Source organism: Castor canadensis, chromosome 5 (assembly GCF_047511655.1).
Source record: "Castor canadensis chromosome 5, mCasCan1.hap1v2, whole genome shotgun sequence".
NCBI lineage: Eukaryota > Metazoa > Chordata > Mammalia > Rodentia > Castoridae > Castor > Castor canadensis.
The window spans coordinates 100,097,807-100,123,251 of NC_133390.1; positions in this window are offsets into that span (position 1 = coordinate 100,097,807).

The window sequence follows — 25,445 nt, forward strand, 5'->3', positions numbered from 1 at the left end:
ATGTGTCATTTCACATTTAGTCCAATACACCCACCTCTGCCCATGTGATGTGGATTACTTAACTTTGTGGTAAGACCATGCTTTCCTGTTTGAAGGAGAGTTATTAGTCAGGATATCTCCTGAGTAGTGCGGAATCTGATTTTAATTTATAAAAATACCACATTTTCATGTTAATAATGGTGTGTATTTAAGACATCTGTTTGAATGTCTGGCAATGGTAATTTACCAAAGGGGGGAATAATCCAATAAAAAGTTGTTACATTCTTTTACGAATTAATATTATGGTGGTTTAATAGATCTTTTACCAGAGTTCAAGTTAAAATGAGGTCTTTTATCTTTATGGCATCTGCGTAGACACAGCTGTTCACAGTTAATATTGCAGATGAACTGTGCCTAATTAAAAATAAAAATGCAAATAAAAGACCTTGTAGTACATCTGTGCAGGTACCTCAATGAAGTCAAATAAGAGGGACCTTTAGGTACCACAGAAAACCAATCCATTAGTACATTTGACAATCCACAATCATGCTTCAATCTACTTATAGATGGCAAGATAGATACTTGTAAGACTGAGGAATTTAGGATGTAGAAGGTAAAGCGAACCTTTAATTTGTATACTAGCCATAACTTGTCTTCACTTAGTAGCTACTGTTAAAGCACTGCTAAGAGCTTAAAAATAATGCTTTTTACAATGATGGAAATGTTCTATACTACACTATCCAAAATGCTGGCCAATAATTGTATGTGGCCACTGAAAACTTAAAATGTGTTTTGTGTGGCTGAGGAGGTGAATTTTAAGTGAAATTAACTTAAAGTTAGATAGCAGCATGTGGTTAATGACTACCATATTGGACAATGCAGATAGACAAGAAAATTGACTCCTATAAGATTTTCCTCTGAGAGGTGATAGTGTAGGATGTTGAGAGCCTGACTCTAAACTCAGACTTCAAATCCCAAATCTCCCACTTACTATCTGTGTAATGTGGAGCATATCACTCAACATTTTTTTTGTATTTTAGCCTCCTCATCTATAACATGAAAATGGTGATGACAATGAGGGGATCTAGTATAAATTAGACTGCATGCAAATTATGTCACTAGAGCATTAGTGGTTTTCTTCAATATTCAGGTGAGACCACAACTGGCATAAGCACTCTGCTTTTAGAGAGCATTCAATGGAAAACATATGTACTGTAGATATTTGTTATGACAGATTAAGTTTAGATATGACAAAGTTCAGGTGCTTCTATCTACCACAATTCCATGAAAAGTGCTAAGGAAAAGCAAGAATTCTTTCCAAAAACGCTAAAGTATAAAGTGCTAGATTTTATTGTAAGTTTTAATTCTATAGAATAAAAAAGAACTTTAACAAATTAAATAAAATTCTCAAGAAGCTTACAATGCAGTGTAACATAGGATCAGAGATTTATATAACACAGTTTTGCAAAAATGAAATAACCTTATCAGTAAGCTCCTGGGTTGGTAGATCTGAAAGGATTCCAAATCAATGCTTACAGTCTCTTGACCACATTCTAAAAGTCTAATGAGAATAAGGGATAGGAAGGAATACTCTTGACGAACCACTGGAGGTTCCCTATTCTGGATTAAACACACATAGTATTAGCCACTAATAGCATTGCACAAAGTCTGAAACCAGATTGTCTGAATTTATATCTTGGTTCGTCACTTACCAATTTCTGTGCCCCAGCTTCCTTGTTTGTCAAATAGGAATAGGAACAGTGACAACCTCAGAGAATTATGGTAAGGAATAAATGAGTAGAGGTAAAATATTTAGAAACCAGGTCTTATCATTATTGTTCAGAAGCAAGCTGGGATAGGGAGGGTGGTGCTGGATGAATAGCAATCATTTTTAGCTCTGGAAAGTTACTCTAGCTTTCTCACCATTATTGAATTCCCAAGTTACAGAATCACAGATGATTAGTACAGGAAGTAATCTTAAAAATACATAACCTTAACCCTTCTGTTTTGAAGATAAGGAAAATAAATTCTGAAATTAAACACTATTTTGGGTCCTATCTGAAGCAGAGTCAATAATTCAGGTCTACTATGAATTATATAAAACATTTTGATCTGGCAAGCATTCATCAAGTCTCACAGTAAACAATTAGTCAACAATTGATTCAATCTGTTCTCTCTTCTTAGGACAGTTGCAAAAGAATTCCCACTTTATACTCTAGGGACTTGTGAGTGGAAAGGAAAATCGAGCTTTGTATAAATCTCAATTCCCAAAGATTATTGGGAGCGTGGGACTCAAGAATACTATTTGGATCATAATTTATCATTGCCTTCATTCTAGTGATTTCTGTGAATGATGTTTGTGTTGAGGTTGCTTGATTGTGTTCTTTGAGGTACTTACTATATGCCCTTTGTCAATCAAGGGGTTGGTTTGTGGGAGTCTGTGCCGAAACAGCTATAGACTTTGATCCATCATGCCAAAGGTAAGTGGAAAGCATTGTTGGGGTAATGTTCCTTAGAGGAGTATCATTTCTAGCAAAAGTGTCTATAGATTGTTTTGTAACCATGGGTGAGAGGGGAGTCACAAGTGCTTTAGCTCATACCAGCTTCTCATCTAGGTCCTGTTCCCCTGGTGGGCAGAGACATTTTCCTGTTACTGGGTGGCAGGAACCTTCTCCTTCACAGTCACAAAGTTGATGACAATGGCCTCCAAACATTCCTGGAAGACACTCTACAGAAGAAAAGAAATGCTGAAAAATTAACCCCTTTGATTTTCATGGCTGCACCTGTATCAAGATTTAGGACCCAATTCTAGGTAACAAAGATTGTGTTCCATGAACAGAGCAGAAGGATAAAATGAGATTTGGTGGTTAAAGAAGAAAGTGTTAGAATTCTCATAAATAAGATCCATTCTCTGCCTGACTTGACACTCAGGTCTTAAAATTGAGTTATTTTCATACTGCTTTGTATTTTTAAAAATGTAAGTAATCTTTATGGAGTTACAAACTTAAGGAAGGAAAACAAGTTTACTAACCAAGTGAATTATTTTTAATAATTTCCTTAAAATTTATTGTGCATTTCTCAAGAATACTGTGAAGTCCATATTTTCTACTATATTTCCAGAATTTAACACATAAATAGATTCATAATAGTTGCCATTTTATTAAATTGCTAAATAAAAATTAATAATAGTGCATAAACAACAGATAAAATAAAGCTGTGGTGACATTTTATAATATTGTATGGGATAAACATGGGGAATTTTTCTAAGGCCATGGACAATGACTTTGACTCATCACATAAAGTTAAATCACCACTATCACTCCATTACCATTATCATAACAATGATTACTATAACTATATAACAATGTATTTGATACAGGTTACAATGACACTCTGAGTAGTTTATTGAGAATTATATAGTCTGACAATGTTTCCAATTGCCTGACCTGTGTCTTTTACAGCTTTGTAATATTTTATTTCAAATTCATGGCTGTGATTACTTGAGAGTGGTAAGTGCCTAATTTGCATTACTAAATGTTTTTTCATTCTTTTGATTTGTTTCAGTAACATTTGATCCAATACTTGTTGCTTTTAAAGGCATTTTGTGAAATACTTCCTCTCATTCAGAGAGAGAGTCTTCATCTGTGGAAGACTAACAGCTTTAATGGTGTTTTGAAATATTAAACAATTTCATTTAAGTGAGAATAACATTTTGATCAACCAGCAACAAAATCAGAGGGGTCTGTTATTCCAGTGATCAGGTGTATTCCTGTTACTTTAATGTGCAAGTCAGAAGCTAGGGTGACACATTTTGATTTGGGTTTACATTTTTGCCCCCAGAGGGGAAGATCTCCAAGTCACACAGAATTTACACATGCAAGCGCTCTACCTTGTTCACACTGGCTACCTTGGAAACCTGCTGGGCAAATGCACTCTCCACTGGCTACATCACAACTGGCTCCAGGTTTACAGTTACAGATGTGAACACAATTCAAACCGTAAAATACAGGAGGGCATGCTGGAAAATAGAAATGCCAAAGTGGTGTTATTAACTTTAGAAAGAAAGAAAAAGGAAACAATTTACCAAGACCAGAAAAAGGAAAGAAAAAGAAATTAGAAAGCAAGAAAAAGCTATATGGAGAAGCATATGGGGAAAAATTTACTTACATAAATAAATGAATATAAAGATGCTATTTTCTACATTCAGTAGGGGAAAATCCCTGAGAAAATTAAAATATCCTCAAGTAGATAAAGTTTAGTTGCTATGATGCTCTGTAGTTGGACAAAGACATCAATCAAACCTTCCCAAACCCTAAACACCTGAAATAGCAGTCTTCAAACTTCATGTCAAGATAAACTTAGTGATAATTATTTTGGATTAAATTCCTTAATATATAAGACAGTGATTGTAAAAGGTGATTCATATGGATTTTTCTATTTGAAGTCCTAGGAATGGATGACAGAGGTGGCTATTAGGGAAAGGAGAGAGGATGAAAACCAGGGAGAAAGAAGATAAAAGAGAATATGATGCTTCTGTCATAGGTTAGCATCTTATGAAGAAGTTAGTTTTTTTTTTATTTGGCAGTATTGGGATTTAAACTCAGGGCCTTATTTTTAAATGCTCTACCACTTGAGCCATGCTCTTCTGGTCCTTTTTGCTTTAGTTTATGATTTCAGACGGTGATTTGAACTTTTTGCCCAGGGCCAGCCTTGGACTACAATCCTCTTTTCTCTGCCTGCCGAGAAGCTGGGATTAAAGACATGGGATAAAGGCTGGGATTAAAGACATGTACCATCATGCTCAGCTTGTTTCATGAGATAAGGCACTCCTTTCTTTACCTTCAGAGTAGCCAAAGAGGTTAGGTTTTAAAGAAGATAGAGCCAATACAAATACAAGTATTAACATGCATACGTGTAAATATATACGACACGTTTGCAAAAGTAGGACTGTTAAAGAGGGCTGAGAGGAGGAAAAGAAGAAAAGAATGATAGAGAGTGAATAATAATGAAAAACATCACACTGTGTAGAAACAAGACACAATGAAACACACTGGAAACTATTAAATAATACAGGGGAAGGGGAGAAGAGGGAGGAGGAACAGTTAGACAGACTTAACCCCAAGATATTTACAGGTAAAATACCAAGGCAAAATCCCCACTGAACAACCAACATATACTTTAACAATGAAGGGCAGGAATATCAAACAGGTCATGTTAAGAGGTGGCCACTAGTGGGAGGGGAGAGGATCAATGAAGAGAGTACAGGAGGGGGAATATGGTACTTTCTATACATGTATAAACATGGAACATCGAAAGCTGTTGCAGTTATTTTAAGGGGAATGGGGATGAACTAAACCAGGGTATAATATGTGTATATGTAGAAATACAATGAAACCTCCTGTATAACTATCACATATTAATAAAAATGCTTTTTAAAAGTCAATGAAATTTAATCTTAATTTTTTTCCTAGGGTGGCCTATCAAGTGCAATATGGAATTGTCCAAGTTCACTATAACTGTCTTATTTTCAGATTTACAGAAGATGGATATTTTTGAGACTGAACATTGAAGAAATTGGTATATATTTAGAGGCTATGCATTTCAAGTAAATGTATTTCTTAGCAAGCTAGAATTGTTATCTACCTAGGGATATGCTTACCTTGGGGAGATGTGTGTAGGGGCTAAATTTACTCACCCTTCAATTACCCATAATTTCCCTTCTCTTTATTTTTCCTCTCTTCCCTCTCTTTTCCTCTCCTCTTCCTCCTCCTTCTTCTTTTCCCCCCTTCCCTATCGTACTCACACACACTTTCCAGGCCTGCAGGGTTGGATTTGCCTAGGCTCAGATGTCAGATGTGGATTACCCCTCTCTAGTATGCATGGAGTTACTCAGGACAGATTTATCATTACAAAAGGCAATCTAAGAGCAGAAAAAGAAGACAAGACTAAAAGGAAATTTGGGAGGAATAAAATATATATTCTTCCATTTACAGATCTCGTTATAACTCCTAAAATAAATAATACAGGGTATCCAGTACAAGGTTTCTTCTGTTTATTCTTATATAATTAGTTTTTGAGACTACATAGAAAAATCAGATCTCCTTTATCTCCCTTTGTTTATTTTTATTATAATTTTGAGTTAGCATACATTAGTAGTATGTGGGGATTTCATTGTGATAACTCCATACACGTATAGTGTACCTTGAACAAGTTCACCCCTCCATTATATTTTCATTCTGCAGCTCCCTCCTCCCCACTTTTTCAGTGTTTGGTGGATTTCACTGTGCTGTCTTCACACGTTCTATGTAGCACACTTTCATCCTCTTCTCTCAGTATCTTTTCTTCCCTCCTCCTTCCTTCTGTTGAATTCTTTCCTCCAGACCATCCCCACACACATTTGCATCCCATTGTTCTTATTATCTCCATCATCATTTCAGGTCTAGGTTCTACAAATGAGTATGAACGTCTCTTCCTTTGATTATATGTAAAAACTTTGCTTGATACTTCATTTCAGTGAATAATACTAAATAATGCTGCTTTCCCAAGTTGTCAGTTTGGAATTTCAGGACTATCTTTGATGTCTTCATCTTCCTTGTGTCCACGCCTACTTCAATCACCAAGACAGTAGAGCATTCATCCACAATATTCTCCTGTTCATGCATTTACATTTTCATCCCAGTCCAGATTTTGAAATTACTAGACTCTCACCATAGCTTCCCCTGAACACTATGGCTGGCTCCTTTTCCTAATATTAAACAATGCATCCACACCACAGAGTTACTGTACCAGTGATATGTCTTGTTTATTCAAACCTGCTTTGATATCCCACTGCATATAGGATAAAATTGATGGGTTTTGAATAAATATTTCTCCTCTCTTTTACTTCTTATTTCAACTTTGAAAACAAAACAAAACAAAATGCCAGGTGCAATGGCTCAAGCCAGTGGTACACATGTCACTCCAGCTACACACCAAAACACAAACAGGAAGATCAGGTCAGCCTGGGCATAAAGTGAGACTCTATCTCAAAAATAACCAATATGAAAAGGGCTGGGGAAGTTGCTGAAAAGATAGAGTGACTGCCTAGTAAATGTGAAGCCCTGAGTTCAACACCACCAAAAAAAAAAAAAAAAAAAAAGGAAAAGAAAAAGAAAAAAAGAACAAAAACCAAAAATATTTGTTTCCCTACTTCCTGGCCCCCAGACCTTAGATTATTTGTAAAAGTTTAAAGTTCTAAAAGCTTAATAATGTCCATTCCTGTGAAATATATTTATCAGGTTGAAACAAATGGGAACACAGTTAATATCATTTCAGAGACTTTAGGAAACCCTTGACACTTTAATTATTAATATTCACCAAGCTTTTTCCATGTCCCAGTGCTAAATGCATATGTGTATATTCTTATTCAGTGCCCAGAACAACCTTTCAGGAACGTGCTATACTGACACTGCTCTATAGACCATGAAGGCCTGGCAGAGCAAGTCCCTATATGACTAGTTCCAGAGCCTGAATTCTCACATGTTACTCTCTTATCTGTGTTGTCCATCAGAGCTTTCTGATACCAAGGACAAATTATTTCTTAATTTTCCCTTTTCCTAATTTTAGCTGAAAATATTGAATGCAGATGATTAGATAATATAAATGAATATGTTCAAAAAGAACTTAAAGGCAGATCTCTCAGAGACAAGCGTAGATTAATGTGATAGACACAGCAGCTTCCTCATTTTATTGCCTAAAGGCAACTGGAAGAATGATTTTGTTCAGAAAGACCCACATCTGGCTCCTCACGTCTTCTGCCTGCCTACTCCAAGTTATTATGGAATCACAGAACCACATCTTAGAAAGAAGTGCCAAAAAGAACTTAAATGTCAACATTTTTCACCATGGCAGTTGTCAACATCTAGAAATTAAATTTGATCTATGAAATTAGCTCTAATATAAGAATTTACACTAAATGTTTATTTAATTTGCTGTAGTGAAAATGTGCTATTTTTATGATTTAAAATCATTTTGAAAGCTTAGAAGTCATCAGCACCATCATATGCACAACTGTTTTCTGTTTACCATGTTCACAGCGTTGTCCGTAGTAACCACAAGGGCACTGGCAGAGTCCAGAAAACCTGCTGCAAACTCCATTGGTCTGACATGCGCAGCTAAAATAGCAGCTTGGGCCATAATGACCAGGGGAACATTCTGAGAACAAACACCAGAGAACTAATGTTAGTTAAAAGACAAATGAGCTTTCAATGAGTTCAAAGGAAAAAAAAACAGTAGAATTAATGAAAAACCTAAAACAGACAAACCATTAGTTTATCCAGAAAGATAAAATGGAGAAGCATCTTATAAAAGGTGGAGGAAATGACCATTGGAAGAGATAAATATAAAAATCATAATACACATAAATTTTAAAGATAGAAATGGAAAATGTTCTAGAAAAGTAATCACAATTGAAAAATTGAGGCAAAAAAGCCATAAATAAGACAATTATAATAAAAAGAAAAAAATAGTAAAATAGCTCGTTCATTTAAAAAAAATGCCCCAGTCATAGGTTCACAGGGGAATTCTATAAATCTTTATGGTTCGGGTGATCACATTACTACTCACACTATTCCTGAACACTGTAAGGAAGGAAAATTTTGGATATATTTTATTGAGTGAGCATAACATCAATACCAAATTCTGACAAAAGTGCATAAAAACTATTGCTCCATTTTACTTATGAATCTGAGTGCCAAAATCATAAAAAGTATGACTGTACAAAATCCAAAAGCACATTGTGAAGTAATTCATCACGGTCAAGTAGTATTTACTTTAAGATTGTAAGGTCATTCAGTATAAGAAATTCATTAATACATCATATTTAACAGCCTAAAGAAAAAAGTCACATAAATGAGGAAAAGACATGTGCAATAAATTCATATAGTAAAATATTGCATAAATTAGAAAATTAATTATCCCTATAGTAATGTGAATATTAAAAGCCAGCATCTTACACAACAGGAAATGCTTGAACAAAAGCAATACCATGTCTGTTCTTGGGTCAGGTGACTTAATATAAGAATGTCAAATTTTTTATTTAAAATCACCTGATTATTTTCTAGATAATTTGATTTTAAGTTCATTTGGAAGAAAAAACAAACAAGAATAGAAGAAAGGTCTTGAGAAAGAACAAAGAACAAAGAAGAGTGGATAACCCTTTCATATGAGAAGTATGTAATAATGACTCAATAATAAAAAGTGCTGTATTACTACATAACTACATAGGTCTGTAGAAGGGCTGTTGGGTATTATTCAGCTGAATACTCTCACTTTCAGATGGAAAGACAAATCATGGAGAGACCACAAGCTATCCAAAGGCAAACATGTAATACAGCAGAGCTGGGTGAGCTTGCAGCTTATCTGCTCCATTCTAGGGGCTGTCTTTTGTATTGGGCTGTTGGATTTCATGAAAGTTAACTTATTGGTGATGGGGTGGTGGACAGTCACACCCACTATGACAGTATGTAGGACCTTCAGGGTTAAAGAGCCACACTACCCATAGTTGAAACTGTAAAAGCAGACTGGATTTTATTTTTTTATTCAGGGCTCCCCACATTTAAGCCCCTACCACAGTGTTCTCAACCAGTTTCTGCCACTGTACTAGAGCCCTTTTCTGTCTTCTGGTAAAATACAGTTTTGTCTCCTGTAAGAGTGAACTAAATGGAGTAAATGTTCTCTACGGATATACAAATTAATAAACTAGGATTTAGAGGAAAATATTAATATCTACCTTTGTCCACTTTATCAATTAAAATTTTTTATGTATTTTATAGTATACATAATATATTAGTCAAGCAGTATAAGAATGCCATTTATAAATAAGAATTTATACATAAAATATATGGCAGATACTTGACACACCTTCCACTGGGCCCACTCTTTTGAGACTGGGTCTTGCTAGATAACCCAGGCTGACTTGGAACCAAGATCCTCCTGCCTCAGCCTCTTGAGTTCTAAGATTGCAGGCATCTGCCACTGTGCGCAGCATTGGGCCCACTTGTAATATGAACTGGCTCTTTCCAGAGCCCCACGTCCTCCATCCTATTGCCTCAAGGCTTCTCTGGTGGCTGGGGTTCTTCAGCCTCATGCCTAGAAACTCACAGTTCAGCAGATTTGGTATCTGCAGAGAATTTGGGCTTAAAGCTGGCTGGAAGGAGAGTGGGATTTAGCTCTCAGAGGAGGTTTTCACATTAATAATATTTCAATTACTTAAGAGGTTTGAGAGTTTTCATGTGATATCCCAGTAACAAAGTAATAATCAATCAATATTTATATAACTGTTTTATTGGAAATGCAATCATAATTACAAACATAAAATTATTGGAAAGTAGTTTTCAGAGACCTCTCTATTATCAACCAACGACAGGGTGTTCCAAAGTAGATTTTTACTAAGAAAAGGTAGTATGTCCACTTGCCTTTTTCACAATAATTTCCTGTCCACCCGAGGCCACAGGTACAGCTTCCATCAACAGGACTATAAAGTCCACCATTTTTACAAGTACAGTTTAGCTCACAATTTGTGCCATATCTTGTTTGGGGACATCCTGTATGAAAACGAAATTTTTTAATGTCAAATAAGAATGTCGCATGAGTAAATATTTTTCTCTATTCCCAGTGTGTGACCATATATAGCAGCAAAAGCAGAGGAAAATGTTAAAATTAAAGAACTACCTAGATGTTGCTATTAGGTCACAAATACATCACTGTCATTAGTTCATTCATTTTTCATTCACCCATAAATATTTATTGAGCTTGTGCTCTATGTCTGTACACTGGGAACTACAGATATTATCCTAGTGCACAAGCAGCAGTAATTTCAGATTAGGAACAGGAGCATTTTATATAATGTGCCTCAGAGGTGATGAAGGGGAAAGAGGAGCAGTTTGCTCTTTGATTTTTAGGGGCTGAAATCTGCACTCTATGGTGGTAGATGATACAGACTAAAATGTCTGCTAAGAGGTGTTTAGACACACGTAAGTGAAGTTGACCTGGCATGAGGAAAACTGAGTCTCTCATTCAGTGGTAACAAGAAAATCAGTGAATGATGGGAAGAATGACCAATGGGAGAGCAGATCCCCTCATGAGAATAATGCTTACCTGTGGTTGGTTTTGCCATGAAGAATATGGGTCTAATATTGTCAACTAATAGGATTTTTGAGGAAAACTCAAATTATATATTTTAACAAAATTATTCAACCTTTGAAAGTTGGCATCTAATTAAAATTGCTTTATAGCACCATAGAAGCCAAACTGTGCCAGCCAATTCAAACACATTTGTGGCTAAATTTGGCCAGGAGCCTGCTATTTAGGATCTCCAGTTTATAGTGCTTTTACATAATGATATTTTTGACATGAGTTATCTCATTTAATGCTCACAAATACCCCTGTGATGTGGGTAGTGGTATTCTTATTGTACTCTTGGGAGAGTTGAAGCTCAGAGACTAAAGTCTTAGGCAGACTTACACAGCCAGTAAGGTTTAAGAATCAAGACTCATTTAGAACATCTGAATTCTAATCAACTATTTTTTCAATTCCAGGTAGCAGGAGAGATATTAGAGAAATTTTTTTTAATTCCAGTTAGTAGGAAAAACATTAGACAGATTTAAATAATTTTTAAGAATCTGTGCAAAGGCCCTGATTAATACAAAGCAGAGCAGGTACTTGAATTCAATCAACATGACTCTTTCTTGCCTTTATTTGACTGAATAGCTACACTCAACTTTAGAAACAAGGTAATGAGGGATTTTGATTTTCTTAGGCAGACAACAGTTACAGTTTTTAACTATTTTACCTTTTCTGATTTTTGGTGCTTCATTTTATTGGCTTTAATTTTTAAGTTTTGGTTTATAGTCTATGTTCTATGTTGCATTCCTTTTGTTTATGTTTTTTTCTGGTAGTTTGAATAAATACTGTCTGTTTATAATCATACAATTGGTCCAGCACCATTTGTTGAAATGATGTTCTTTCCAGCATTAAATTACTTTTGCACCTTTGTCAGAAACCAGTTGTCTCACATGGGTCTGTTTCTTAGCTCTCTGTTGCTCTTCTTTTGACTCATGCATCTCTTTCTTCACTAATACCACACAGTCTGGTTATTCTAGCTATATAATAAGTTTTGAAATCAAAATTCCTTTCCAATCTTTATGTCATTTATTTTCTTTTCTTGCTTTGTTGTATGGGCTAAAACTTTCAGCACTATCTTGACTAAGAAACATCCCTGCCTTGTTCCCAATATTAAGAAAAAAACATTCAGCCTTTCACTAGTAATTGCAATGAAGAAATTCCCTCTATTTCTTTTTCTAGGGGAGTTCATCATTAATGGATGTTGAATTGTCAAATGCTCTTCCTACATCAGTTGGTATGATGACACTAAAGTTCTTCTTTAGTCTCAATATGGCTGAAAAAAAAAGATTGGTTTTCAAATACTGAACCAGCCTTTCATGCCTAAGATAAACCACACTTGGTTGTGGTATATAAATATTTTTTGCTTTCCTTAATTCTATTTTTTAATATTTCATTAAAGACTTTTGCAATCTTGTTCATGAAGCATTTGTTCTAAAGTTTTCTTCTATGAACTGTTCTTGGTTTTGGTAACAGTGTGATATTGTCATCATAAAATAAATTGAGTTCTCCACTCTCTTACACTATATGAACAGATTTGATAGAATTCCCTGTTGGGTCTGCTGGTTGGGTCTGTAATGATATTTCATTTCTACTATCGGCAATAATTTGTGTCCTCCATTTTGTTTTTAGTTAAATTTTCCAGAGATTTTTCCATTTTCACTGACCTTTTCAAAGAAACTGCTTTTGGATGTGTTGGTATTCCTTATTGTTTTTCTATTTTCAATTTCAATTGATTTCTGTCATTATTTTACCATTTTCTTCTTTCTTGATTGAGGTTTATTTTCCTGTTTTAGTTTTTTGAAGTAGGAGAATAGATTATTGATTTGTGTTTTTCATTTTTTCCAAAGTAAGCATTTAGTACAATAAATTTCCCTCTCAGCACTGCTTTAGCTATACACCATAGCACTTACATGTTACATTCTTATTTTTCAATCAATTCAATTCATTCTTCTAAAAATAACCTTAAGCCTTCCTTTATGGTTCATGGATTATTTAGACATGTGTTGTTTAGTTTCAAAGTGTGGAGATTTTCTTGCTATCTTTCTGTTGATGATTTCCACTTTGACTTCATTTTTTTAGAGAAAATACTATGCATGACTTTATTATCTTATGTTTGTTAAGGTTTGTTTTATAGCAAAATATAGTATATCTTGGAATATGTTCCTGCTTACTTGAAATAAATATGTGTTTTGCTGTTAATGGTGGAAAATTCTATAAATTTTAATTAGATAATGTTTGTTTCTCTGTAGCTTGTTGAATTTCCATTAGAGTATGGTATCAGTTCCTGACAAGGGGTGTTGAAATCTTCAACTATAATTATGAACTTGTATATTTTACAAATTTGTTTATTCTATCAGCCATTTCTTCATATATTTGGCAGGTCTGTTGTTTTTTGCACACATTAAGAATTTCTATGTCTACTAGACAACTGACCTTTTTATCATGTGCAATGTCCCACTCTGTCAATGGTAATTTTCTCTCCGCAGAGACCTACTTTCTTACATGATATATTATTTTCCATCCTTTTATATACAATTGTATGCAAAACATTCCATACAGTGTAGATGAAATGTTTTATTCTCTCTCCCTTTTTCTCTTTGTTTTGAATCTTGTCCATTATTGCTCATTGAAGCATTTTTATGATTATTGTCTTAAATTTTTGTTAGACAAATCTAACATTAGTGTCATCTAAAGGCTGGTGTCTGTTAATTATTTTTTCTCATTTAAGCCAAAATTTTCCTGGCTGTTGAATAATGAATAATTTTTATGGACACCTGGGCATTTTGAATATTATGAGCCCATGGATCTCATTTAGATCTTTCATTTTTACATACATCTTACGATACTGCATTGGTAGAAAAGGGTTCACTAGAAAGAGGTTATAGTCAAGTTCCCCACTTGGCCCTCAGGTAGGAGGAGAAATAAATGGGTCTCTTTCTTGCTAGACCATGGTGAGAGTGCAAGGTCTTCACTAGATACCAATCTCTAAGAAAGGGGTAGAGGTGCCTCCTTATGGCTCTCCACTCGACCTCCACTGACACTGTATGGGATGGCCTCACTGCTGATTTGTGGTTCTGAAAGTAGTGATCCTTCACTAGACTCCTGACACTACTCTGGAAGGGTGGAGTGACATCCTTCTACTGGGTGGGCATGCAAGTCCACACTCTCAACATTCTTTACTGACAGCAAGGATGGGAGGTTCATCATCTCCTGGCAATTATGAAAGTCCACAGGGGGGAGAAATGACCCAAATAATGTATGCACATGTGAATAAAGGAATAAAAAAAAGATAGCATAAAAGAGAACAGAAAAGAAAAGAAAAGAAAGTCCACACATGCCTTCTCTCATGTTATCCCACTGCAGGTGAGGGATCCCTTACTACACTCAGGTGGGGCTTGAAGTATACATTCCTTTTTCGGCCTTTGCTGATGGGATTGTGGTTGGGGATTTGGTTTTATTCTGTAGTATTTGCTGAAGAGGACAGTTGTTGTCTAAATGTTCTCTGCCTTGCCAGTGTGCCCCATTCCTTGTTCTTTGATTAAAGGAAGCTGATTAATCTTAGAGTTTTTATTATCTGCATTCATTATTTCTCTGGATTGTAGACTTCTCCATTGCTTAGTGTATAATATATGGGACAAAAAGAACAGCGAGGAAACTCACCATCATGCTTTTCTTTAGGTTGTGAGATCTCTAGCCAGTCTACTTTCTTCTCTCCACATTTCAGAGATATTTATATTTGTTTTGTACATATTATCTAGAATTTTTTACTGTCTTTAGAGGGAAGAGGAGGGAAAAGTGTGCTCCTTGATTCTTTAGGTAAAAGTTTTATAAGTATAATTTTATATGACCTAGGGGCTATTCTTTAGGCAGTCCATGGAGTCCATAATAAAGTGAATTTCTGTATTTGTTACATATTGACTCTCCAGTATTAAAGGTGATGGAATTAATATCATTCTGCTTTTACCTGATTTTTCTCATTCTTTTTCTTGACCTGATTTTAGTTGGCTATATTTTTGTTTTTAAATTCTTATGTACAGAATTCTAAATTCTAGATATTCCCTTACATATTTAAATATACTTATTGAGTTCTCATACTTAGATGTGTTCATAAAGATTGATCCCTCTCCACCCAACATCTTATGGTGAAGAAGTAAAATCACTATACTTATCTCCTTCACTTTCTTTGTTCTTCCAGTTTTTGACATTAAAGCTATGTTAAAAATCTCTACATTGTAATAACTTACAATATTTATATTCTGCTGTGTAGCTATAATTCCCACAGCTGTTTTAAACTTGGTCCTAATTAAAACAGATTTAATATTTACTAAGAGTATTTTTATTACATATTTTCTATTTATTATTTGTTCAAATATATCTCTCAAAATATTTTAAGAATATCGAATTTCCAGCAACATTTTACTTTTAAAATAGTTGTTTATTTGCTGCCATGTTATATTTTAGTAACAGCTTAACTGTGAGTAAAATACTTGGGTCACATTTTCCCACAAGAACTGAATAGGCATAGATTAATCGTATGCTAATACAGTGAACATTGCTCTGAGATATAAAACTATACTGATCTTTTACCCTCTTAAGTGATTTCATATTTTCTTGCAGACTCTTAAGTGTCCCCTTGCCTAAGATCAATGATAACTATTATTTCACAGATTCAATCTGTAACATCAGATTTTCTTTTATTTCAGAGAAAAATCTTGAGCATTAAATTTCAACATTATAGTCCACCTATGCATCTCTTTCTCTCTATTCTTTTTCATTTTGTTATTCACTTTCCTCATTCCCCTGTTAGAATAGCCATCATTAGCAACACCACCAACAGGTGTTGGCAAGGATGCGGGGTAAAAGGAACTCTCTTACACTGTTGGTGGGAATGTAAACTAGTACAACCACTCTGGAAAAAAATTTGGAGGCTACTTAAAAAGCTAGACATTGATCTACCATATGATCACTTTCAGCATATTCTTCATGTCCCTGGCTATGCCACCATCAGATTCCATCCTCCTTTCACCTGCCTCTAATGTGGACTTCATTTATATGATGTGAAGTTTAAATTTCATTTTCCCTTCTTTTCAGAGCTCTGCTAGATTACTTTTCCATTTCCTTTTGTTGTTTTCATATTTATTCCATGAACCCTTGTGTGTCTGCTTTGCTCTCAGATTTTATGGAGAACACTTTTATACATCCTTTGAATACTTAGAAGGAATTCTGGTTAATACCTTCATGTGTGCCATGGCAGAGCCTCCTTGCTCTAGTTTCATCTAAGTTTTTTCTGTATTCCTTTCTTTTTCCTTCTTACAGAATTCACATTAAAAAGCAACAAATCCTTGAGTGCTTTCAGTTTTAAAAGGAGAGGAGTATTTCATTCACTAGTTGCATTTCTTTAATGCAAAAGACGTTTCTGAAAAGGTGATGTGGATCCAGGCTAGAAAAATAATCTCAGCTATTATAAAGTCTTCTTGGCACAGAATAAAGCCCATATTCACAAGTTTTGGGTGCATATATGTGTATGCTGATATGTGTATACATATATTTGCATGCATACATGTTTGTGTGTATGTGTGTGTACCTATGTGTGTGCATGGTTAGCCTCTCTGAAGCCACAAGGCTTCTTATCACCCACAGATTCCCAGCTGTCCTATTGCAGATTTAAAAATATGACATGTATTTTGTGGGATTTCCTCCTATTTTCCTCCAACCTATCATGTCCAATGGATTCAAGGATGCTCCTGCAGCCCAGCTGTTAATGTGATCCTTGTTTTTCAATAACAGGTCACTGGTTTTCCCTTTCTATGTACGCCAACAATACGTGGCTGCTCTGTTGACTCCACTCAGGATCTGTAGGGGCCAGGCATCCTACCTGCATCTCTTCATTTCAAAAGAATGGCAGTTCTTCTGCTCTTACAATCCTTAATTGTGATAATAATCAATATTATGGTTCTAGAGAATAAATTTTTGTGCATTTCTGTCTCTCATTTTTGTTCTTAGAATGTACTTCTGAGTGTTGCAAAAGATAGGAAATTCTTTAGATCTTATAATTTGACATCTCCTACACACAATTTTTGGAGTTTTACAAAATCAAAGTTTCTTAAATTTTTTTCTGTCAAAAATATACATAAATTATTTTTCATTTTTGTCTCTAATTATATTATCTTCCAGTAGGCTATCTCATAAAATGTTTTAAATGTGTATTTTCATGTTATTAAAGCCATATTGAAAAAAGAAAGTGTGGCAAATAATGCCATGTATTTATATTCCCTGGCACCAAATCCACTTTCATAGTTTAGCTTAGTGCTTGGAAAGTAAAGTGATTCTGTGGTCAGTTACCTTGCTGACAGTTGACTCCCATTTGGCCAGGTGGACAGTGACACCTTCCTGTCACTGGGTCACACTGTCTTGAGCCACAGGAACACCACTGGACACAGCCCTGCCCATAGTGGTCTTCAGGACAAGCTGCAAGAAAGAGCAAAACAAAGCCAAATAAAACCAAACTAAGTACATTGCCACTAAGTGTATTCAAAAAGCTTGTAAGTGTTGGCCCTTTCTCTTAACCAAGTAAGTTTTACTGACTTGCCTTCAGCTGGGTTCTCAATCTAAAAGTAACTTTGAAAAAACAAAAGTAGGAACTCTTTGAGCTATTGCTTACTTAGACCAATTTTAGTTGGCATTAGGAATATATAGCAACATATTGAGTGTCAGAAACTCACATTTATGTCTCTTATAATTTAAGAACACCACTTTTCCCAAAATGGATCTAGTCTGACTTTGCCACACGGTTCTTTTAGCATGCATGCATGGGAGTGCACACATGTCTGTATAATTGTATTGTACATATATTTTCTTTTTGTTTTTGTTGGGATTGGAGTTTGAATTTAGGGCTTTGTGTTTGCATAGCAGGCACTTTACAACTTGAGGCAAACCTCCAGTGCATTTTGCTCTGTTATTTTGGAGATGGGAGTCTCACAAACTATTAGCCTGGGTTGGCCTCGAACTGCAATCATGCCAATCTCAGCCTCCCAAGGAGCCGGGATAACAGGCATGAGCCACTAGTGCCAAGCTTTTATTTTCAATAACTGAGTATGTTTCCATTCTGGAATCTTAGTTTATACTCCTAAACATCAGTATAAGATTCATAATGCCCACATATTCAAAAAACTATTCCTTTTTTGTGTTTATTAATCTATCTGCCTATTTATTTTGCTTTATTTCAAAAATTTATTGAGATGTTTACCAAAATATAGATAACACACAAAGATAAAATAAATGTCTGTGAGAATCAAGTGAAGGGAAAACATGGTAACTTTGTGTAAATAAATAAATATCACAATTCCTGGGTCTCCTAAGAGGTGGGTTGCAAATTTGGCTTTAGCCTACCTATCTGTCAAGAAAGGAAAAGTGCTCAGCACAAGATCACAGCTTTCTTTAGACAAAGTGTTCCCCACGCTCAGGGAGACCACAGCTTTTGAAAACGCTTTGGCATGAGGACATTTCTCCCATTGATTCTCTGAAGAACAAACACAAAGGAGCTAGCCAGACCTTCCTCAGGAAATGTTTACGGGTTGGCTTTAATTCACAGGTCACTTGGCAGCTGAAATCTCAGCCTTAGACTCCACCAGATGTCTATCATCCACTACTTGGATTTGAGACTTTGTCTTAATCATTTTTAATCCTCAGTTTACCAGGGTACTGAGGCAGGACAATTAAACAGAGAAATTGCCCTTACACAAAGAAGACAGAGCAACTACCTGCCTGGGAGCTATTAGCACTTGAGATACCACCAGCAGTTAGTGATCTGCTTAACATACACTTAGTTATCATTCGTCCAAACGAGGAGATCTCAAATGAGGGGAATTCACAACCTGGCCATATATGTTGAGGTATGCATGCAGGCATGAAGATTAGAGTAGTGGTTGTTAACTTTAATTTAAGATCATCTACAAATGTTTCTTTAGTCCTTTTAATTCTGGGGCATATGATTACAGAATGGAGCAAAACACATAAAAGAGCAACTCAGTGAATGTTCCAAAGTTCTCAGCCCCTAAACTGACATTTCCAGGACTCTTCCCAATCTCACATGCTGTCCTGTTCATTCCCTCCTGTATCTTCCAAAACGATCAGGTGTTAGTTGCTAGGATTTTGTCTGAATACATAACTGTCCACAGCAGGGACAGAGGAGTTAGAATATGAGTATATTTAGAGTACATTTGTTTACTTGGGTTAAGTGAAAACTCTATACAATATTCCTTGTTAAAAAATGGCAGGACTGATAAAAACAAAATATATTTTCTAAGTATAGATCCATAGTGTCTAAGCCTGTGCTTTTTAAACATAGTTTCAACTTTCTGTCCCTTAAACCTTATGTTAACAATTTTTAATGATATGCGGTTAAGGTCTTTGGGGGCCTTGTTTAGTATTTGGTGAATAGAAAAACTGCTTATTTTTGAGTTAGAAAATTACCAAGTATAAATAAAATTGCAGAAACTTAGACACAGCATTTTTTTGTGATCACAGGAGTGCCAGTCTGTTCTGATCATGGCAAGCAGATTTTCGGATTCTGACTTCAGTCCAGTATTGCTAGGGGAGGAGGAGTTATGACCAAAGTGATCACCTCGCCTACTTTCATTGACTTCAGCCCCCAACCAAAATCTGATATTAGTACTCCTCAACTTAGAATTAAGGTCAGCTTGCTTGTATTTGCTCTTACTGTAGCAAATTATTAATCAAAATAATTATAAAACATTTGCTCTTCTAACTGTATTCCTTAAAAAATGAGCTTTAGCCTTTGAGTTTGGAATTGGGCAGAGGAATGATCACCACGTTCCCTCCATAATAAGGAAGAGAAACTTACTTTGACTGCAGTCTGCCCTGATGAAGCCCGGAGGACAGTCACAGGTGCCAGTCATGCTGTCACACCTGCCACCATTCATGCACTTACACATCTTTTGGCAATGTGGACCATACAAGTCTATTGGGCAATGTAATGGGAGAGCAAACGATATGTGAAGCTGCAACTTGAGGCAATCAGAGTTCAGATCCACACCCATGTACGTGTTACCTCAACGTTCCAGTTATTGGTCTCTGTTGTTTTCACTCACCTATAAGCTACTGATTCAAGGACGTGAGGAAATGAGCTATATTGATAGCTAGATGTCAGTACCAGATGCTGCTCCTTAATAAGGTATTAGACTTGGCATTTCTTTGGAAATCTATCCCTAAAGAATGCTTAGAATGGAAGACAATTTACCAAGCAAGGCCTCCTAGATAAATTCATTATTTTGCTTACTATTTAAATTTTATGGTGTATCTTGTCCAGAATGATCTTGATTCATTTAATAAATGTAAGATTTCAAAAGCCACCACATGTAGAAAATGCCTCTCCTTTTCTACTGATTTTTTAAACTTTCTATTTTTGTCTCTCTAGATATGCCTTATCATGATGATACTTATACAAATATAAAGAATTGGTGGTTTTAACTGAGATTAAAATTTTTATAATCTCTGCATATATCCTGTCATCAAATCTATGATTCTCACTTGCAAACAGATTTTGCTCAGAGGTTCAGAGAATATCTGTGCCCTTACTTTCTCTTTTCAGTTAAAAAAATATAATTCCCCATGCTGGAGATGGACAGCAAAACACTTAAAAATCGTTCAAACCACAGGTAATTTCTTTGCTTCAGCTATTGTGTTTTTTCTCTTATTTCTCTGTGTGGAAAATGGTGGATTCACCTTGCACTCTCTCCTGGCATTCCGTCTTTCCAAAGGATGTCAGTTCTCATGACTAATTGATCTCTTTTTGTCCATACCATTCTTCAGTCCTAACAAGTAGTTCTTTTTCTCACTCCATTATAAAAATTTAATAGAGTATACCTAAACACAAAATTAATTTTAAGAAAGTATCTTCTTACATTCATCAAGATATAAAATTCTTCTTGCATGTCTAGCTTAGTCAGTCTTATAGAATTAAGTTTTTATAAAATTACTAGATAATGAAATAAATGTGTCATGCTGAAACTAATGTTTGATGTCTTGATAATAGAGAAAGTCACAAAACACAAGCTGGAGATATAGGGATGGAGTCAGTGAAGTCTACTCTGTACCACTGGCATGTTGTTTCCAAAAAGGACTTTAAAGTAATAACAGTTCATTGGTACAGAAAAATCTAGGGTCACATCACTTTGAAGTGAAAGAGGACATGGATTTTTGTTTAAGTAAGAAAAAAAGCAACACTTTTTAGAGTAAAACTCATGTTCTTTGTGAGGAAAATGTGCAATTGTGGATATAACTATATCACTTACCTCTTAGTACCTCAACTCATTAAATTTGTATCAATGAGTATGGCATATGTTTATAAAACTTCCCACAGTTTTTTTTCCAAGTGTAAATTATTTGGTTAACAATTCCACTTTCTCACTCAGTCCTTCAGTGAGTGACTTTTGAAATCATTCACACTACTCTTGCTCAAATGTTCACTAAATTCAACAAGGAAACATACAACCAGGCATAATGATTTCATTTGTGTTGTCTGAGTAAAATTCAGTTGCCCCTCCCTCAGTTGCTAACATTCCATTTTGGTCATTACTTGCCTTTGCTTGATCTTTTACAATTACTTTTACCTGGAAATGTCTCCATGCCAAAAGATATATAGCTATTTCCCATTACAAAGTGACTTTTTTTCCCATCCATGAACAATGCCTTCCTCTTGCTCCCTCATTCCAAGAGGAAGATTGGATAGGAATTTACAGTTCTAATTTGTTTAAACATTAAGGGCTAAATGGCAAACCCCTCTGCTACTGTACACAGTGATGATGTGTGTTATACTTGGTAGTTTCATCAGAAACTTAGATAAAAACAAAGCTGTTACTGTATCCTGAGATACATACATACCAAGAAAATGAATGGCATGGGTATGTTTTCTAGTGCTTTCCTAGTGTTTGAAAAGGTTACTTACAATATACTAGTCATTGTCACACAGTTTGCTTTACTCTGAAACAGAGATACTAAGATTTAGTTTCATTGAATATTTGCTGCCATGAGTGTTAAATAAATAAATATTTAAGCTAAGCTTTTATGAATGTCTTAGTATCTTCCTCCTGACCCTAGTGAGCTGTTCTGTGGCCCATGTTTCTCTGTGTGTATATGTGTGTGTGTGTGGGGGGGGTGTCTTATAAATACTTTCAATGAAACTATGGTTATACAGAGCACCAATGCCTTCAGTCCTCTCAGACTATACATAGTGTGCATTGCAAGATGGAGAAGTAAAAGATTTTCAGGATCTATGAGACTTAAGACCTCACATTGATTATAAAATACATATCGTGATGAGTTTATATCTTCTGGGCACTTATTCTATTTTTATACATGTTACCCACACGCTGGGACTGATCTTGGTACCCTCTGAATTATGCAGAAGTGATGAGATTTTTAGTGCAAGTTTGTCTGCTTCATCTGACCTCTGCTGAGAGAAAATTTTGATTCTCCACTCTGAATTTGAAAACATGAAAGGCCAGTTGTTCTTGGCTGCTGAAACTTTTGCTTCTGAGCCAACTACACCTTTTATGGATATTTTCTTGAATCTTACTTCGTAGTCCCGTAATTACAGTGCATGCTGCCAAGGAACCCTTGCAGCCACATCCAACCACGTGTTGCTTGGAGCAAAGCCAATTTGACTAGCCAGGGAGCAGCTCCTTGGCTCAACTAGCCTTACTTTTACAAGGTGAAACCACCCTCCTATAACCCAAGGTAGCTTGTCTTCTGTAATGAATATACAACTTGGTTATATGTAACCCCATATTATTTTATTGAAATAAAATATCCTTGATATCAAAAAGAAAATTTTCCTGAGTTATGTGACAGAATCAAATGTAGACAAATCTCTCCATTTCTTATAGTACAGGTTGCTTGAAATTAACCATAATCAAAAACTAAGAAATTGCTTACTTTTATGTTTCAGTCTTCATTTTAAGTTTGAATAGCTGTAATAGTCATGGGCCTTAAATAAAATATTAATTGAAACCACTTTCATATGTGTTTAATTGTATTCTTAGCTGGTAATGTTTAAAATTAGGAAAAAATAGGAAGTGATATTCAAAACATATATTCTGTAGCTTGTAGAAAATTGTGTATTTGGGGGGCTATGCATTTTGGGAAAATACATCCCCAAGTCATCCATATCCTTGCAGAATTAGGAAAGCAACGCAAAAGGAATCTGCTACAGGAATGACTAGGGAAGAAAGAGAATCCATAGCCAACATGGGAGAAAAATGAAACTGAGGCCAAATCGTTTTATTCTAAACCTATAAAAAGTATATTATAAATAATTACAAGTTTAAAATTAAGTAGTTGAGTGAACATTGTAACATACTCTTTGGGACTTATTTTCTGTGTTCTCACTTTAACCATTTTCAATGCTAAAACATTCTAACAAATCAAGGACTAAGGACTATTTTTTTTATTATAAAACAACGAGCCAACTAGCATTTTGTCACTGAAGCAAGTCATCATTTTCATTCTGGAATAACAATTTGTTTAATTTGATTGTCCCTAAGCAGACCCTGTAACTAAATTGCTGTCACTTGAAATATTAAGTCACTTTAAATATATTGTCATTGGTTGAATGTTGATTTATAGTGGTAAGTTCCTATTGTCTTTCATTTTTTTTTCTCTTTATCTCCTTGTTTTCATGTTGGAGATGTATGAAAAACTTGGAGATATTTTGAATAGAAAGGCAAATAGAAGAATGAGTTACATAATAAAATAATGTTTTTTACTATTCAAGTAAAATATCTCATAGAATTTGTTATGAAGTGGAAGTTTGAATTAACTTTTGCCCTTTAGTGCTCTGAGCCATGACCTATCCTGTTGTATCTCCTCAGTAAAGAGCAACTAAGCACAGACCACACTTAAGGAGCCAACATTGGTTTCCATGGTAGCCAGGCAGACAGGTATATCTCCCTGTGACAGGGTGACAGTTCTCATTCTTGTCTGAACACTGACATACCTGGTTACAGTCCTTCCCATATGTGCCTGGTGCACAAACTAAGGGGAAGAGGAAATGTAAACCCAATGAATTAAATTTGTCTGTGTAAATATAGCTCTAAAAGTGAAAGCAGGGAAAAATTTATTAAATAAGACCATTGCCTACAGAAGTGTGCTGCCCTTTGGGATTTAGGTTTCATTAAATTTACTTGGGGATTATTTCACTGTTTGATTTTGTTTTGTTCAGTCAATTTGTGACCGACTGTCAAAGACTGGCTGCAATTTTCTTGTCACTGAAAAAAATCATAGGGAGTTGTCAGGTAAAACCAACTAAAATAATAGTATTATTCATAAGGGACCACATATCTGGATAAAGATTTTTTTTGGGTACAGCTGGTTTAAACTCTCAAGGTTGTTTCTCTCCACATATTAGCATGTACTGTATTTGTGTCACTTGTCAGCCACTCTGCTGGGTTCTGCTGTTTCTTTATATAGACCAAGCAATACCAAGCAATGAAATCTTTCCCTCCAACTTCTAAATAACATCAAGCCATCTTTTTTCTGAGGGGAAAAAAAAGGGGGCTTTCTGGGTAGTTTTCAGCTTATGAAATAGAGTCAAGTAGACATTTTAAGTTCTACGGTTATGTCTATATGACAATTCAAACAAATTCAGTGTAAGAAGCAGGCAAGTTGGTCCTCAGTGTCTGTAGACTTAAAATTGAATAATAATTCCTTTTTATTTATTCCCTCAAGTTTTTGGCATCAGGGTATATGAAAGAATTGACTTGTTTGGAAAGATCTCATGTTGAAGAAGTTGTGGATTGCTTTGTTTACTGTGTCCGTGTATTTATGGCTTTGCTGTTTCTCTATGCCCGTGGTGTATCTTGTTTTCTTAGCATCTAATAGGCATAAGAATATTTCATCTTTTAGCTTTCTTTAAAGGAAAACGGTAGCAATGATAGCAATTCTAACTGTGGGCCATCACTTACTCGCTTAGTATTAACAACGGTGACCAAATAACACAGAGTGGTTAACAGCAGGAAAACACTCATTGGAGGAGTTTTCCTCTGATTTTTGGACTGGAACATATCCATACACAAGAGCAATAGTGGACAGAGAAGCTCAATAGCTAGGATGCAGTCTATTGTTGGTCAACACATTCTGGTATCTAGAATTTAGAATCATTGATTGTTCCAATATCTATCCATGAAGTATTTATCCTGAATTTGCCAGACACACCAAAACACATATCTGGCTTTACTGTCTGAGGGGATCTGATTGGGTAGAGGGCAGAGCTCAAGTAGTAGGAA